General features: G+C 35.6%; 1 long non-coding RNA gene across 1 annotated transcript in view; it reads left to right on the top strand.

Moving 5' to 3' along the window:
* LOC125168180 (uncharacterized) overlaps positions 1–16,446 on the top strand; it is a 71,718-nt gene extending 55,272 nt beyond the window's left edge. The window contains exon 3 of the long non-coding RNA XR_007153038.1: positions 16,352–16,446. This is a non-coding gene — a long non-coding RNA (uncharacterized LOC125168180). The remainder of the gene's footprint in view (positions 1–16,351) is intronic.
* Positions 16,447–17,231: the final 785 nt, after the last annotated feature.

Raw genomic sequence — 17,231 nt, 5'->3', positions numbered from 1 at the left:
GCTAATGGGAGCGAAGTGTATATATCTTCTAGGATTCTTGGCAGGAGAACTGCAGTGGTAAGAGAATGTTGAGGTATCTTGCACATATAATGTTCAATATTTTCATTTATATCTGACAAACAGTTTCTTCCTTAATCTCTAAGGAGTTGAAACATTTCCAGTGGCCTACTGAGATATGACTGCCAACTTCAAAAATACATGTGTCTACCCTTTATTTCAGGTTTATTATTTATAATGTCAGGTTATTCCTACCTACTTGAAAGGAAAAATACTTCATTTATTTTTATTTATGCTAATTTGCTTACGTTAAGATGTATAGCATAGTATTAATGAAGACAAGAGTCTCATCAAAAATATTTTTCAGTATTTATGAAATCTCTGGTTTAAAAAGCTATGGAACAGGATTGAGGCAATCTTTGCAAACTTCATTCAAATCTCCGCAGCTTTGCTATGTATGATACTATATTAGAATACATAGTGCATCAATAAATGGTATAAATAAGGAAATTACTCCTGGATTTTCAAGTTGTTTACAGAATCTTTATTTTTTAATTTTAATTTTTTAAAGTTTATTTATTTTGAGAGACACAGAGACAGTGTGAGTGAAGGAGGGACAGAGAGAGAGGGAGAGAGAGAGAATCCCAAGCAGGATCCACACTGCCAGCACATAGCCTGATGTGGGGCTCAAACCCACGGAACTGTGAGATCATGACCTGGGTGAAACCAAGAGTTGAACACTTACCTGACTGAGCCCCTGTTTATAGAATCTTTAGAAAATTTGGCAATAATTGAATTCCTGAGAGGCTCAACAAAATCTATTAGGCAGTAGACTCATTTTATATTTTCTATTTCATTTATTTTTCTTGTTTTTCCACCATCAGGGATTATTAATAGCTTGTTATGCCTACTATAAACTATAGAAGATTTTGTAGATAAGATGTGCTTTCATTAGTCATTACTAAAGACTAGTATGTACAGAGTATTTTAATACGTAGAAATATTAGCATTTAACAAAATGTAGTTTAGATCACAGTTTTACAGATGAGAAATATGAGGACATAAGGAGGTTATTGAGTCACATTTATTGCTGGTGTCAAAGGTGGCACTGAATTCCAGATCTTTTTGATTCCTTATACTACTCATGCTAATCAAAATCCCATAAAAGAAAATTAAATGTCTCCATGGATGAGTACTGAGGATGATGACCATGAAGGAATAGACACTATTTGGAAGCACTGAGAATTAGTCCAAACCAATAAAGATACGAGAAAAAATTTTTACTAATATGTGTAAGTTGCCATTTTTTCCTTTAGAAATAATTTCACATGTCAAACTAGTTTTCTAAACACATTCATTCTTTTCACATAAACTTGTATCTTAGACTAGTCTTCGATATACAGAAAAATTGCAAAGAGAGTACAGAGTTTCCATAGTCCCAACACCCAATTCCCCTGTTATTAGCATCTTACATTAGTATGGAACATTTGTCACAATCAATTATCCAATATTGATAAATTATTTTTTTAAGTTTATTTATTTTGAGATAGAGAGAAAGAGCATGCAAGCGAGCAGGGGAGGGGCAGAGAGAGAGGGAGAGCGAGAATCCCAACGTGAGGCTTGATCTCTGGAACCATGAGATCATGATCCCAGCCAAAATCAAGAGTCAGACACACTCAAAGACTGAGCCACCCAGGTGCCCTGATACATTATTATTAATTAAAGTCCCTACTTTATTCAGATTTTCTTAATCTTTTTTAATGCCTTTCTGGTGATTCAGGGTAAAACATTACACTGTCATATATCCTTAAGCTCCTTGTGAATTTGACAGTTTCTTAGACTTTTCTTGGTTTTGATGATGTTGACAGTTTTGAGGAGTATTGGTCAGATATTTTACTGAAGTTTCCTGATTGGGATTTCTTTGATCTCATTAAACTGGGTTTATTGATTTTTGATTGGAAAACCACAAAGGTAAAGTGCAGTTCTCATCAAACTGTATTTAGGGCACATACTATTTACATGATTTATCACTGTTGATGGTAACCTTGTTCATCTGACTGAGGTAGTGTTTCTCAGGTATCTTCACTGTGAAGTTACTCTCCCATCCTTCCACCCCTTCTCATACTGTATTTTTTGGAAGCAAATCATTATGTACACACAATGAAGGAGTGGAGAATTATATTCCATCTTCTTGGGAGCAGAGTATCTACACAAATTATTTAGAATTTTTATGTATGGGATATTTATTCTGTTCTTATTTTTTAAAATAATATATTTTTATCAGTATGAATCCAGGATATTTGTTTTATGCATTTGATTGCAATATAATACTACTTTGTTTATTTCATTTTCAGATTGCTTTAACTTTGGCCACTGGGGGCTTTTCCACTTGGTTCCTGTTGTCCCTTTGACATAACCCCATCATTATGGGGTTTCTCGAATACTTCCTTATGCAGCTATATTGTAAACATCCACAATGTGTGATATGACTGCAAAGCTATTAAACTGATTTTCATGGTTCATACTTATGAATGTAACTACCTCATAGTCATAATAGTATGAAGTAATAATGTTCATTCATATAGGCTGCAATGTTAATACAAGAAGGGGCTGAATTAATTAGAGTCAAGTCTAAATGAACCTCAAAAATTTTTTAAATAGTTTCAAAAACATTCTAATCTTTTAAAAATATTTTTTAAATTTTAGGTATATAATATATTCAGTAAAGTATACAAATCATGAACATATAGTTCAAAGGGTATTTATAAAGTGAACATATCCATTTAACTACCCCTCAGATCAGGCAAAAGAAAATTAACACCCCAAAAGATCTTGTCCTCATTCCCATATCTCTTAAAGGTAGCCACTACCTTGACTTATATCACATTGATTAGTTTTTCCTGATTTCATTTATATAAATGAAATGGCATAACATGATTATTTTAAGTGTAACTTCTTTTTTTGTTGTTGAATATTTCTTTTTAAAAAAAAATGTTTATTTTTGAGAGAGAGAAAGAGAGCACACACACACAAGCAGGGGAGGGGCAGAGAGAGGAACAGAGGATCCTAAATATGCTCCAGACTCTGAGCTATCCGTGCAGAGTTTGAATTGACAAACTATGGGGCTTGAATTGACAAACTATGAGATCATGACTTGAGCTGAAGTTGGACACTTAACCAACTGAGCCACCCACATGCCCCAAGTGTGGCTTCTTTTGTTTAACATTGTGGTATTCATTTATGTTGTTGCATGTAGTAGTACTTTTTTTTCATTGCTGTAAGGTGTTCTGTTGGATAAATGTAGTACAAATTATTTATTCATTTAAATCTTTTTGTTTTTATGAAGAGCATTTTCATATGCACAACCTAGGTCTTTTGTTATGTACACATGCACACACACACACACATCTTTCAGGTATATACCTAAGAGTGAAGTTGCTAAGTCATAGGATGTGTGTATTTTCTGTTTTAGCTTATATTGCCAGAGAATTTTCCAAAGTGACGGTCACTGACCCTTGGTTCTTTCAGTCTTTGAAACTTTAGCCATTCTGGTGGGTATGTAATGGTAAATCAGTGTGGTTTTAATTTCCATTTGCTGAGGAGTAATGAGGTTGAACATCTTTTTTTGGATATTATATTTTGTGAAGTACCTATTCATGTCTTTGCCCATTAAAAATGACTTGTCCTTTTCCTGTTGATTATTAGAAGTTTGTGTGTGTGTGTGTGTGTGTGTGTGTGTGTGTGTGTGTGTGTAGTTTGTACATGAATCTGTCAGTTTGTGTTTGAGGGAAGCAGACACTGATAAAGAGTTAAAAATGCAGAAAGGTTATTGTAAAGGCATGGCAGTAGCTAGGGGCCTCACCATGAAGAACATAGCCTGGGCTGTTACTTCCTTGGTCACTGTCATCCTGAAAATAGGGGGGCCTTGGCTCAAAAGTTGGAGACTCTAAAGGTGTTAATAGCTGGAGGCTCTCAGCTAACCACACTCTTAATAACTGAATGAGTCCTTTCTTGAAGAGGATGAGTACACATCTTTGCATATGTTACAGGATCCTTCTGCAGTTATAGGTGTTGTAAATATCTTCTCACTGGCTTGTATTTTCATACTTTTTATGGTATTTGATGAACATGGGTTCCTAATTTTAATATAGCTTAATTTATTAAAATTTTTATTCATGCTAGTTCTGAGTTCTGTTTAAAACTCTGTGTCTATCCTAAGTTAATGAAGGTTTTTTTCTTAATGTTACTTACTGGAAGTGTTATTGTATCTTCTAAATTTAGATCTATATGCCACGTAGAATTGATTTTGGTTAATAGAAAAAGTAGGGGTAAAATTATCTATCTTCTCCTTCCTGCTAACCATCCATGTCTCTCTCTGCCTCATCTGTCTGTCTGTTTATAGACATAGATGCACAGACATAGGTAGACATTCAGTTAACACAGCAGCATTTATTGAAAGCTCATCCTTTTCTACTGCTCTGCACTGGCGTCTTTGTTATACATTAAGGGACATAAATATCTAGACTTGTTCCTGAAAATTTTCTTCTATTAGTCTGTTTATCTCTTGTTGCAATACCCAACTGACTTAATTACTGCAGTTTCAGAACTAATCTTATTATCTAGTGATAGCATTCTGTGTTCTGTTTCTTCAAAATTTTCTGCTAGTCTTTCTCAACTAATGTTCTTCATCTGAACTGAAAATGTAAAAAAAACCAGAATGATAATTTTTCTCAATTCTTTCAATTATGGCACCATTCTTGAAGCATAGAAGAGAAGTTAAATCATGAAATGGAAGTTTTAGGTCATTAGGGTTTAATCCTCTCATGGAAATCTGGTTGAGAAATCCTGGAAAGCTACTTGTGGTTCTTTGCATATTAATATATAATTCAAAATAAACTCTTCAGTTTCCACACACAAAAAAAATTATTGGGAGTTTTAACGGGACAGAATTTAAACTGTACCTCAATTTGTAGCAAATAAAAATCTTCAGGATATTAAGTCTGAATCCACTAATATGTTATATTCCTCCATTTATTTAGGTTTTCTTTCTTCTTTCTTTCTTTCTTTCTTTCTTTCTTTCTTTCTTTCTTTCTTTCTCTTTCTCTCTCTCTTAAAAGGTTTTTTTGTTTTTTAATGTTTATCTTTGAGAGAAAGAGAGAGAGTCAGAGCATGAGTGGGGCAGGGACTGAGAGAGAGGGAGACACAGAATCTGAAGCAGGCTTCAGGCTCCGAGCTATCAGTACAGAGCCCAAAGTGGGGCTCAAACTCATAAGCGGTGAGATCATGACCTGAGCCCAAGTCAGACACTTAACCCACAGAGCCACCCAAGCACCCCTATTTAGATTTTCTTTAATTATTCTCCATAATATTTTATAGAGATCTGGCACATCTTTTGTCATAGATTCTGGGTCTAAAGTTCTTTCTTGTCTAGCAAGAAATCGGGACACAGGATTAAAATGCGAGAGACGGCTAATGTTCCGGAGAAGATAAGAGCCCCGAATAAGGGTCCTTCCTGCTCCATATTTATTAAGATCAGAAGGCTTACAAATATGATGGGCATTCACAAAGAGACAATGAATCTGTAACATGAACTCATGGGCTGAGGGAAAGGGAGTTTTGAAGATATACCATGTTAGGGGTTTGGGTCAATAGAAACCAAAATCCTGGCGCGGGACAGATGTTAACGGCAGACATGAGGGCGCCATGTCTGTTTAACTTAGCCAGCCTAGGGGATAAGACAGAGTGTGTAACCTCAGGGTCTACAAGGCACCTTTCTTTTGTTAATTAGCTCCATTCTGGGCAACTTCACCTTGCAGCAGTTTATAGCCCTGTTTTCCTGTTTACCTAATTTGGTCCTTCCTTCCTGCAAAAGCAGCTTTCTGCTATAGTACTAAATTGAGAGGGGGGAGTATCTGCCCTGAATACCTAATCTTATTTACTTCATGTACCTTTGTATTGGGGCCTCGGCCCCACCCTCTCTACATCTATTTACCTAATCTTGTTTACCCAAACTTGGGTGTGAACATGCTATGGCTTTGTAATTCTTTATGCCTTTTTAACCCATCAGTGCAGGGTCAGGGAATTTCTAAGCTTATTCCCCTCAATCTTTTGTTAGATTTCTTCCCAAGTATTTGTTATTTTTGATGCTGTAGTAAAAGTAACGTTTAATTTTTAAAATTTTTCATTGTTTATTGTTATTCAGAAATGCAATTGATTTTTGAACATTGACTTAATCCACATCCATGATAAATTTACATATTAATTATAATAGTTCTGTGAATTCTTTTAAATTTTCTGTGTGCACAATCATCTATTGGCTCTATCTGCAAATAACTATTTACTCCTTTTCTAATCATTTATTTTTCTTATATTGTTGCACTGTCAAGATCTTAACTACAAGCTAGAAAGAGGTATAATCACACTTATTCCCAATTTCACATGGGAAAGCTTTCAATATTTCCCCTTTCAGTGCAACATAGATTTTCTAAAAAGATTCTGATTAGTATATTAATTGTCCTTCTTCTCTTAATTTTATTTATTTTTGATACACATGGGTATTAAATTGGGATAATTATGTATTTTTTTCTCTTTAGAATGTTAATGTTATGAAATAAATTGATAAATTGATTTTTAAGTGTTAAGTGCAAATGATTTTATTCCCGAAATAAATGCAATGTCAGGGTTTTTTTTTTTTTTTTTCACATTTTATATCCTGCTGTGTTCATTTTGCTAATACACTATTTAAGATGTTTGTACCTATGTTCTTGGGCAAGATTTGCCTATAAATTTATTTTCTTGATGTGACTTTCAGTGATTGCCATCAAAGTTATGCTATTATAAACCTAAGTGTTCTCTTATTCTGTTCTGAAAGTGATTATATGAGATAGGCCTCATTTCTTCTTAAATGTCTCTTAGCATTAATTGACAATGTCTTTTGTGCTTGAAGCTTTCTTTGTGAAAAAGTGTTCAATTATCTACAATAGGACTATTCAGTTTTTCTATTTTCTTAAGCCAATCTTTGTAAATTTTGTTTCTATGAATTTATTCATTTCTCTTAGTCATTTTTTACATAAAATTCTTTATTTTATCCTCTCATTAACTAATAATGGCCCTCTGAAGTTTTCATATTTGATGAATACTCTCTCCTAGTTTCCAAAGCATATTTTCACAGTTTACATTTTCTAGGTCACACCTTAGTTGAAGGAAGTCAGACGTTCCAATACTTCCAGAGCCAGGTGCTCCTTTTACACTTCAAATTTTGAAAGTTGTGATTTATGGTTTTTAAAATTTTAAATGGAACAATCAATCAGTCATCCGATCAATCTAAAAAATTGTGTGTATGTGTGTGTTTGTGTCTGAGCATGTAAGAAGAAAGAGGAAAAAGAAGGCACGAAGACTCTGAATCCATGTGAGAGTAAACATCGGATAGATTTTGCTTTCCACACAAGTTTTTCATAATTTTAATATACTCCAGTGACTCTTAATCTGAGCAATTGTTTGAACAATATAAATAGATTGATACTGTTAAGAGTCATAAAGATTTGCTTCCAGTCTTTTATGTAAATGTTTCTCAGAGCATGCTTTCCAAGCTGCCAGCAACTTGAAGACTTACTAAAAGCAAATTCTTGGATCCAGTCCCACATCTGCTGAATCTGAATCTCTCAGGGTAAAACCCAGAAAACTATACTTTTTTGGGTTAACTCCCTGGTGATAATTCAGTAAAATGACTTCACCTAGAGTTCAAAGCTGAGTAAATATATAGCTGATATGCTTTTTGTACAGAGAGAGAATATCTTAGCTGAAGGCTAGCTGTCTCTAGAAATAGATCAGTATTTCAGCACTGGTACAGGTATCTGTACAACTAAGATTATAAGAGTGAGACCTTTTCAGGAATTTCATTGATCTAATTTCAAATTGAAATTACTTATCTAACCCCAAAGCTGTTGATTCAGATGACTGAAGCCTCATTCTGTACCTTTTTTCAGATAAATGAGAAAATGCATGAGCTATGTGTGCTAAACTCAGCCATAATGAACCAAACCTGGATGTGATATATGTCCAGATGCTCAAAAGGAAACAATTATCATTTATCATTTCCCAGTCGCTACTAAAACATTGCCAATTTGGAATGGGGGAATATGATCACACATAAACATTTGGCATATCTCTTTTTAATAACTAACCAGGGCTTCCTTTTACTTACTGGTGTTCAGTGAGTTGTTTACCATGTTTCAATATTTTAAACTCAAACAGTAATATACCCGATAATAGGAGAGCACAACCATTCTTTCTGTTTTGTTTTTGATATTAAGAAACAGTTCCATAAGTAGGTATTAGAATTTCTGATGGTAGTTTTTGATGAGGAGGAACCAATAGCTATTAACCTGGGTGCTATGTGATATTAATAAGCTGCTCTTCCCTTCTCTATCACCACATATCTGAAGATGGAATGTACTAGGATTCCATTCTTCAGGACAAAACATTCTATCTGTGTATATCATTAATTTGTATAGTCCATAAACCACCTGGCTTTAACTGTCCTTGAAGCATTGCATAGCATGAAGCTGAGAGCAAGTCTTTACTCCTGGATTGAGCTTAGTTTTTACATGAGGTTAAGTTAGCAGGAAGTATGGTTAGATGACTGTGTATGCCTTGACCTGCAGTTTACAGTATTCTCTAAAGCAATTTTTCTGCATTTGGCCTAGTAATCCTTTCTTTTGGTCTCTCAGTTGGGGAAAAAACCCTGAAAGTAATTTAATAAAAAATAATTTAATTCAACCATTCATGGAAAAAGCTTTCAGAACTAGCTTTAAAACCCACAACATGCCGGGGTGCCTGGGTGGCGCAGTCGGTTAAGCGTCCGACTTCAGCCAGGTCACGATCTCGCGGTCCGTGAGTTCGAGCCCTGCGTCGGGCTCTGGGCTGATGGCTCAGAGCCTGGAGCCTGTTTCTGATTCTGTGTCTCCCTCTCTCTCTGCCCCTCCCCCGTTCATGCTCTGTCTCTCTCTGTCCCAAAAATAAATAAACGTTGAAAAAAAATTAAAAAAAAAAAAAACCCACAACATGCACAGACACAAACACATATGCTTATATCTATCTATGTATTTACTTAAATTAGAGTCCTTCCCTCCTATTTAAAAATGTATTTTTTAATAAAAATAAAAATCTTATCTCTTCAAAAATATGTCCATTCCTATTACAAATGGATGTTAAATATCCTTACCGGTATAATTGCTGTGTAAAACTGTGGAAGGTCTTTGCCTTCCAGAGGTTGTGTGAGAAATTTATGTCTTATTCACTTTTGATTTCATAAAAAAAAGTAATAAAGTTATATTTTGAAGTTTTAGCTATCTCATTGAGATTATTGACTAAAAATGTATTACTGTTATCATGGCAAAATCAGATGATCCACTGTGAAAAATTGAGTAAATGACAAAGAATACCTAAGAAATGTTTTCATTAAAAATTTGAATTTTATTGGGGCGCCTGGGTGGCGCAGTCGGTTAAAGCGTCCGACTTCAGCCAGGTCACGATCTCACGGTCCGTGAGTTCGAGCCCCGCGTCAGGCTCTGGGCTGGTGGCTCAGAGCCTGGAGCCTGTTTCTGATTCTGTGTCTCCCTCTCTCTCTGCCCCTCCTCCGTTCATGCTCTGTCTCTCTCTGTCCCCCCAAAAATAAATAAACGTTGAAAAAAAATTAAAAAAAGAAATTTTAATTTTATTAAAAACATTCTTGTAGACAGTTTCCTTTTATTTTTTCATGTGCATTTATTTTTATACTAAAAGAGTATCTAAAAGCAGAAATCATATTTTTCCTGTTAAAATGTTTATGAATTTGTGATAAATGGCTGCTTTTCATATATGTTCTGTTTTAACTACTGAGTAATTTTTCAAGACCTCAGTAAAAAATAGAGTTACGTTGTAAACTGCTTAGATATACTAAAACATTACAGTGGCATTATAAAACACTGTCATTGTGGACATCCTTGAAACCTTGTCCAAGATGTTTAAAATTTGCTCAAAGAAAACAGTTTAGCCTATCATTGAAATTATTAAGTTTGGTTTTGTTTACTAGTTGCCCATGAAAAGAATGATCTTGATGTTATTTAAATAAATAGATGAGATATTTAAGGATGAAATAAATATATTAGATATTTAATAAATCAATGAATAATTTAACCTAGAAAAGAATAAAAATTATTTCTCCTCTAAACTCATTATATACTCTGCATCTTTTCAAGATATATGAAAGGAAGAATCTCTTAGAATATCATGAAAATTTAATCAGATCCCTTGCAGGAACATTTAGAAACAATCGCTTTATGCTGTAATCACTTCCTTCAGTCTTGATCCTTGAGGTGTGTATGAGGTAACATTATTAATGTTCTTTGTCTTTTGGGAGGTATGTGTAATTATTCTGTGCCTCATTGGTCTATGAGTATATGCTCAACACTTTAATGAGAATTGCCCTTGCCTTGTCTGTACAATGCACTAAAAGAGTCAAATCCCCTTTCTGAACTTCAGGGACCCATTTTTTGCCATGTATTATTCATTTTAAGTAAGTTAATGTCATTAGGAGACAGTTTCTGCCTTGTATGATAAAAGATTTTAAGTGAGGAGCAGTTAATTACTTATTGCCCATGCCCTGATGTGCTTTTCCATATGGCTTTTTTTTCGGCATACAAGTGACAGGAAGTCATCAGGGCAAAGTCATAAGCAGAACTTTTTATATTAAAACTTTAATGTACTAGTGCCCAAGGCACAAGCTAATTCCAGTTTTCTAGTTACAGAACCTGAGCGAATAATTTAGCATCTAGTGCTTCTCAATATGCTTATTTTAGTTCAACTTCTGTCTCTTAAATCAAACATAGAATTACCTCCCAAATGCTTCAGTTGCATGTGTCAGTGACCTTGAAAGGAAAGTCTTAATAGCAGAACTCCTGCATCCTCATGGGAAACATACTAAAACTTTTAAACTACAGCCGTGGGTCTAGTTTTGGTGTGATGAAATCCAAAATATGCGTAGTGGAAGGAATATTATGACATTTATTTTAGGTTATCTTGGATTATAGGAAAGAAAACAAAATGTTCTTTACCTTTCCTAATTATGAAGGTATGCTTTAACGATGTCCCTTGGTTGACAAATACTTGTTCTGGTTCCAGACTTGTCAATGAATACATGTAATAGTTATTGAAACTAAAAGAATCAAGAGTATGAGCCATTTAGCTCTAAAATGTCTCTATCAGAGAAGGTTGGGACCAGCCATCTTGTTGGGTGGGAGGGTTGTGAGTTGGCATCAGGCTGCCCTTATATAATAATCCCCTGTGTTTACTTTGTTGCTCTGCTCATTTGGGAGGGGTCTTGAGTGCCATGGGAAATTTGGTCTAGAGGTTCTCTTACACTTAGCCCTTGGTACTGTCACTTCATCTTAAAATATTAGAACTAGAAAAGACTTCAAAATAATTTAACATTAGCTGTTTCATTTTATAGTTGAGAAAACCAAGGGCAAGAAGTTACAGTGATTCAGTCAAGCATACAGTTTAATTCTTTATGCTTTAATGCTATTAAAATACCTCTTAATTTCATGCATGCATCATTCTAACTATTCCTAAGTAGGTATCAAAAAAGCACAATCAAGTCACAATTTTTATTTTTCTTTATTAGACTATTGGAGACACTTTCTCTGAACTGGATTCAAGAATGTAATTACCAAGGAAGCTGGTATCAACATAATGTGTTTTTAGGGATGAAATTTGATCTAATTTAAACACAAATGTGAGACGTATTTCAGTTTCATAGTTTACGTATTGTGTATTAGTGAAGTTGATCTGCCATGTAAAAGGAAATTTGTGCTTGAGAAAGAGATTTTCTGGACTTGTCATATTTTTATGATGCTTAATGGTAGCATTCTTTTTTATTAATGGAAAAGGATACTTATCTGTAATCGTATTTGCCTTACACTGTGGTTATAATTTTATTTAAAAAATGAGGCTTTGCATATTATCATTTTAGAAAGAGATGTTTGGCAAGAAGATAGGAAAAAATAGAGAAAGAAACTCAATATATTACTAATGAAATAAAACTTGCCAAGAAATCAAGGCCAAGCCCAATTTAGTAGTGATTAAATAGCAATTATAATTTTAGAGCTATTAAGACAACAGTGTGAACTGATTTAGTTTCAATTCAGTCCCAAGGAGGGACAGATGCACATTATAACGACAGATGCAGTCACTCCACTGACTAATACTCTGGAGTGTAAATCAGAAGAGCTGAGTCTGTGTTCAGCTTTATCAATAATTTTGCTGAGCTCCTAGTTGGAGTCACAAATTTTAATCTATAGCTGTTATTGCAATTCTTGCCTTTTTCTTGTAGAGAGATTTTGATGGTTAATGACTTCTGTAAGGGGGTGCTTGGTAAAGTTAAACAATGCTTTGCATGCTTTTAATGCATTTGACTGCATTAATGCATTTGACAAGAGCTGAAAAATGTGTGTCATTAATAAGTGTTGTCACACTTCAATAGTTTGGCAGAGTGGAGTAACTATTACAGGGCTTAAAATTATTGGTTTCTCAAGGACTAATGATTTAAGCCAGTATCACAAACAAAAGATCTTCTTTCTCATTTTCTTATTTCTTTACATGTTTCCACTGTACAAATCTCTCTTTTTCTTATTACCATCTATCGCCCAATCCTTGATATCTCCTAAGTCTGTCTGCAGCCTAGCCTTGCTGGGAAGCTTCAAGCTCTCTTTCTACCTGCCAACTGAATCTTTCCAAGGGGATGTCTCAAAGGCACTTCAAATTCACCACATATTTAAACTAAGTCTGTCACCTTTCTCATAAAATATCTTTCTTTCACTCAGAGGCTGATTACTCATGCTAGGGAATTGAGAATTACATTTGCTACCTTCCCCTTTCATAGCTCATGGTCAAGACATTGGGAAGCAACCATCCACTGTTCGTCTACATTGCTTATAGCCATGTATAGGTCCTTACTGTTGGCTGTGTTAGATTAATGCCATTGAACAGATTGGGAAGGGAGCTAGATGTTGTGGAAAGAACGAGGGCCCTGGCACCCAATAGACATGGATGTTTGAAGACTCAGTTCTTCCTCTTACTAGCTGTGTTTGTTTGAGCAGATCATTTAAATTTGTTGATCTCGAGTATATGCACCATATGATGGCAAGTAGTTACACAAAGTTTTGTTAAAGATTATATATTATATACACACACACACATACATACATACATATATACATATATGTATATGTGCAGTGGCTGATGGATTTAGGATTTAAATAATCTGCAGTGATAGCCTTACAGTATACTATCCTTCAGTGAATCTGGGTTATCTCACCGTTAGCTCAAGAAGCCTTTCTACTGCTGCTGTAGCAGGATTCTCACCCAGAGTCATGACACTGAGGTCTTTTAATTTCCAGGAAGCAACTTTATTCATGCCAGCATCGCTCAGTTGGGTTAGTACCTGAAGAACTGAGCCCTGAATGTCATGTGGCATAGTTTTTTATACATTTTCTATTTCTTTGTCTTCCATATATGGTAACACACACAAGCATGTAGTCTGATTAAGTAGTCTCAGTTTACAGGTCATGAGGGATGTTGTCACATTGGCACATAGCCAGGTTACCTTGAAGTTTTCTCTCCCTTTTATTCTCTCTCCTTAGGCTGGGGGACCCTACCACACTGCTAAGTTCCTTCTAAATCTTATGTCTAGCCAAGTCTTTCCTAACCTTAACAAGCTTTAGAACCTCCTTACCAGTGTGTATCCTAATGTCCAAGATTTTGGCTTCACTTCCCACCACTTCTAGAAGACAGGTCTTCTTCCCACCATTGGAGTCCACCAGGTGCCTCCATGTTCCTCAGTCTTGTTTGTTCTCTTTCTAAATTGTCCTTTCTCCATTTTCCTTCATACCAAGACTTCAGGTCTAACTAGTATCTTCCTTTTGAAGCCTTCCTTGACTCCCACCACTTGTCATATGTAGACGTAATTCCTTCCGTTCTGGAAATTCTTTATCATTTTGTTTACACAGCTAATTATTAGTTAACTTCTGTTGACTTTTATCATGTTCTTGATACTCTTGCAAGTGTTTTGTATGTATGGACTTACGTATGCTTTATTAGACAGCACTGTTATAACACATATTTCAAAGCTGAGAAACTCAGGCACAGAGTAGTTAAGAACACTTGCCTGAGATCAAAAAGCTCCTTAGAGGTGGAGTCAGGCTTTGACCCAGGCAATCTGGCTCCTGTGCCTGTATGATTATCCACTTAACTCCTTAGTGCCTCGCAGTATTGAACACTGGATGGGCTTTCATGTACCCCGGTGTTATCCTTGACATGAAAGAAAGACCCCAGCCCCACGTTGTACATGCATTAGTTTAGCAATAACAAGTGCAGTTAGGGGCAATTAGGATGTGAGCCCTTTAGGAGTATGCAAGTGATAGCTGTTTGTAAATGATTTTCATTGTTAAAGTGCTTTTGAAGGGTAATTATCCATAATACCGCATAATCAACTTTATATTACTTAGGGAGTGATTCTTCATTTTTGTGACTTGCTTTTTTGTCATTTACTGCTTTCACCTCTGGCCCATCATTCCTGCTTTTTGCTAATTCTTATGCTCATTAGCATGTCCAATGGTAGAAGAGAGAGGAGATGAATTCTAATCATTCATTTTGCTCCTCCTTGACGGCTGCTACAGTAGGGAAAGGTTAAACTATTGGACAACGTAATGCTTGGGGTTATAAGATGAAATTTTATGCACACATCCTTATTTTCCATTACCATCAATAACAATATTCATTTAAAATGTAAAAACCATGTTTTGAGTACTAGGTTTTGTGGATCACATTAACTGCTGTTTCAGGGGCCAGGAAAGATAAGCTTAATTTTATATTTTTGACTTTTTAAATAAAGGCCCAATCTGAGAAAGCTCAGGAGGTACTTTTTGACAATGTACTTCAATTAACTTATCAGTGTACATAAATACATCCCTATAAAAATTCAGGCTTTAGAAAACTTTGTTCAGTTCTTATTTGCCGAGTGTATCTAAACTCCTTGCTTTGGTATTTATATCTTCTCCAATATTATTCCTGCATTAAACTTCAATTGAAGGTCCCCTTATCTTCCCCAACAGCATCCTTCTGGCTACACCGAGGTAGTTCCTAACATTTGCGTGTGCCACAGGCCCTCTGTCATGCCTGCTGTACTCTTTGTCTCTTGTCTCTTTTGTGAGCTCGGTCTTTGAATCCAAACCAAGCAGCAAGATCTCAAGGAAAGCATCTCTGGGAAACTGCCTTGTTCCTGTCTTGTCTCCCTACTATGGGCTCCTGCAATGCTTCTCACTTCTATTGCTGACACTCAGTTTTGATGCGTTATATTTTATCTCCTTTTCTGCCTATCCTGTCTTACTTACTGGTTTTATATAATAATGGTAATACAAACTGTGACTTATTGAGCACTTTCTCAAAGTCAGACACTGCACTCAAGTTTTGACAAACTATCTCACTGATTGCTTACAGCTTTAGGAGGTAGGCATTAGAAAGGAGGTAATAGCGGCTCAGAGAGGTTAAGACACTTGCCCTCAATTTCACTGCTTATGAGTGGTGGAGGCATTGCTTTTTGCCATGATTTCTTTTCAGGTCATGTCTCATGTATTTCTCTACCAGTTATTGTGAAGCATCAGTGAGATATGTCTCACAGCGCCAGAAGGCACAAAGGGGACCTTAATCATCTGTGGATAATCATAGTATTTCTTAGGCTACAAATAAAAAGTATGTGAGTGAATAGGAATAAAAACACCAAGTTGATACTTCTTTATTTTCCAGATTTAAAATATCTTTCTAATTATATAGCACCCTAAACAGCAATTTATTGATGGAGAAATGATATGAGAATACCATAGTTTTTTTAACTTATTAGTGACTACATAATGGTAAGCGGGAACAGCACATTTTCTTTCTTTCTTTCTTTTTTATGTTTATTTATTTATTTTGGGAGAGACAGAGACAGCATGAGCAGGGGTGGGACAGAGACGGAGACAAAGAGAATCCCAAGCAGGCTCTGCGCTGCCAGCGTAGAGCCCGACGTGGGGCTTGATCTCATGAATCATGAGACCAACCTGGGCTAACACCCAGAGTCCAACGCTTAGTTGAGTGAGCCACCCAAGTGCCCCAGGAACAGCACATTTTCTAACATTAGGTGGTCACTTAGAACATCACCATATTACATAAAACCTGGTTTTGAAAATGTTAAGTCATCAAATTGATGTTATTGTTTTATTTTCCATTTTCTGACATCACCAGTACATTTTGTAATGGCCTTTTTTCCTTTCTCTTTCAGATTTTGAGAATGTTCAACTTGAAAGATATGTTATTTTCCAGTGTTCATGAATATCTCCAACACTTTACAGTGATTCAGTTAATGGGGAGTACCTTGTAAAGGTTGGTTGATTATTTAATAACCGTCTCTGAGTTTGACTATATATAGCTAAATTTAGATTTTTAAAATATATTTGTTATGCTTTCTGATTTCTCAATCAATATTATTCTCTTTTTAAGATAAAGACAAACAACCATAGGAATAAAATATGGTTACCACGTGCACACTTGAATGTTGATTTGAAAGGTACATCCACTTTTAAGGTGTCTACTGAAATAACATTCTTCTTTCTTGTAACAGATGGTTTATGGCAAATTTCTTTTCTTTGATAGACAACCTAAACTATTTTCAGGGTATCTATTATATGTGTAATAAAAATTTATTCATGTCAGAGCGCCTGGGTGGCTCAGTCAGTTCAGTGTCCAACTCTTGATTTTGCCTTAGGTCATGATCTCACAGTTCATGGGTTTGAGCCCTGAGTCGGGCTCCAAGCTGATGGTGCAGAGCCTGCCTGGGGTTCTCTCTCTCCCTCTCTCTCTGCCCCTCTCCTGCTCTCTCACTCTCTCAAAAATAAATAAACTTAAAAAAAAAATCTATTCACATCTCTGTGGGTTGGTACAGCCAAAGCAGGAAGTAGTGCTCCGTGTCAGCAGTGCCTCTTCTGGTAACAAAGTTCCTGGGGAAAAACTGGTTGAACATCAGGGGCAGGATTCTCTTTTCTCTTCTGGAATCTAGCAAGCCATTTTTATTACTACACTTTAAATCTTGTCAGGAAGTGAAATGTTTAGTTATCTTAATGTGGATTACAATATTTTTACTCTGGGAGGTTTTACGTGGTTAT

This window comes from Prionailurus viverrinus, chromosome A1, assembly GCF_022837055.1.
Source record: "Prionailurus viverrinus isolate Anna chromosome A1, UM_Priviv_1.0, whole genome shotgun sequence".
NCBI classification, from domain to species: Eukaryota; Metazoa; Chordata; class Mammalia; order Carnivora; family Felidae; genus Prionailurus; species Prionailurus viverrinus.
The sequence above is the reverse complement of the archived record's forward strand: the minus strand, read 5'-3'. Positions and strand labels throughout refer to the sequence as shown.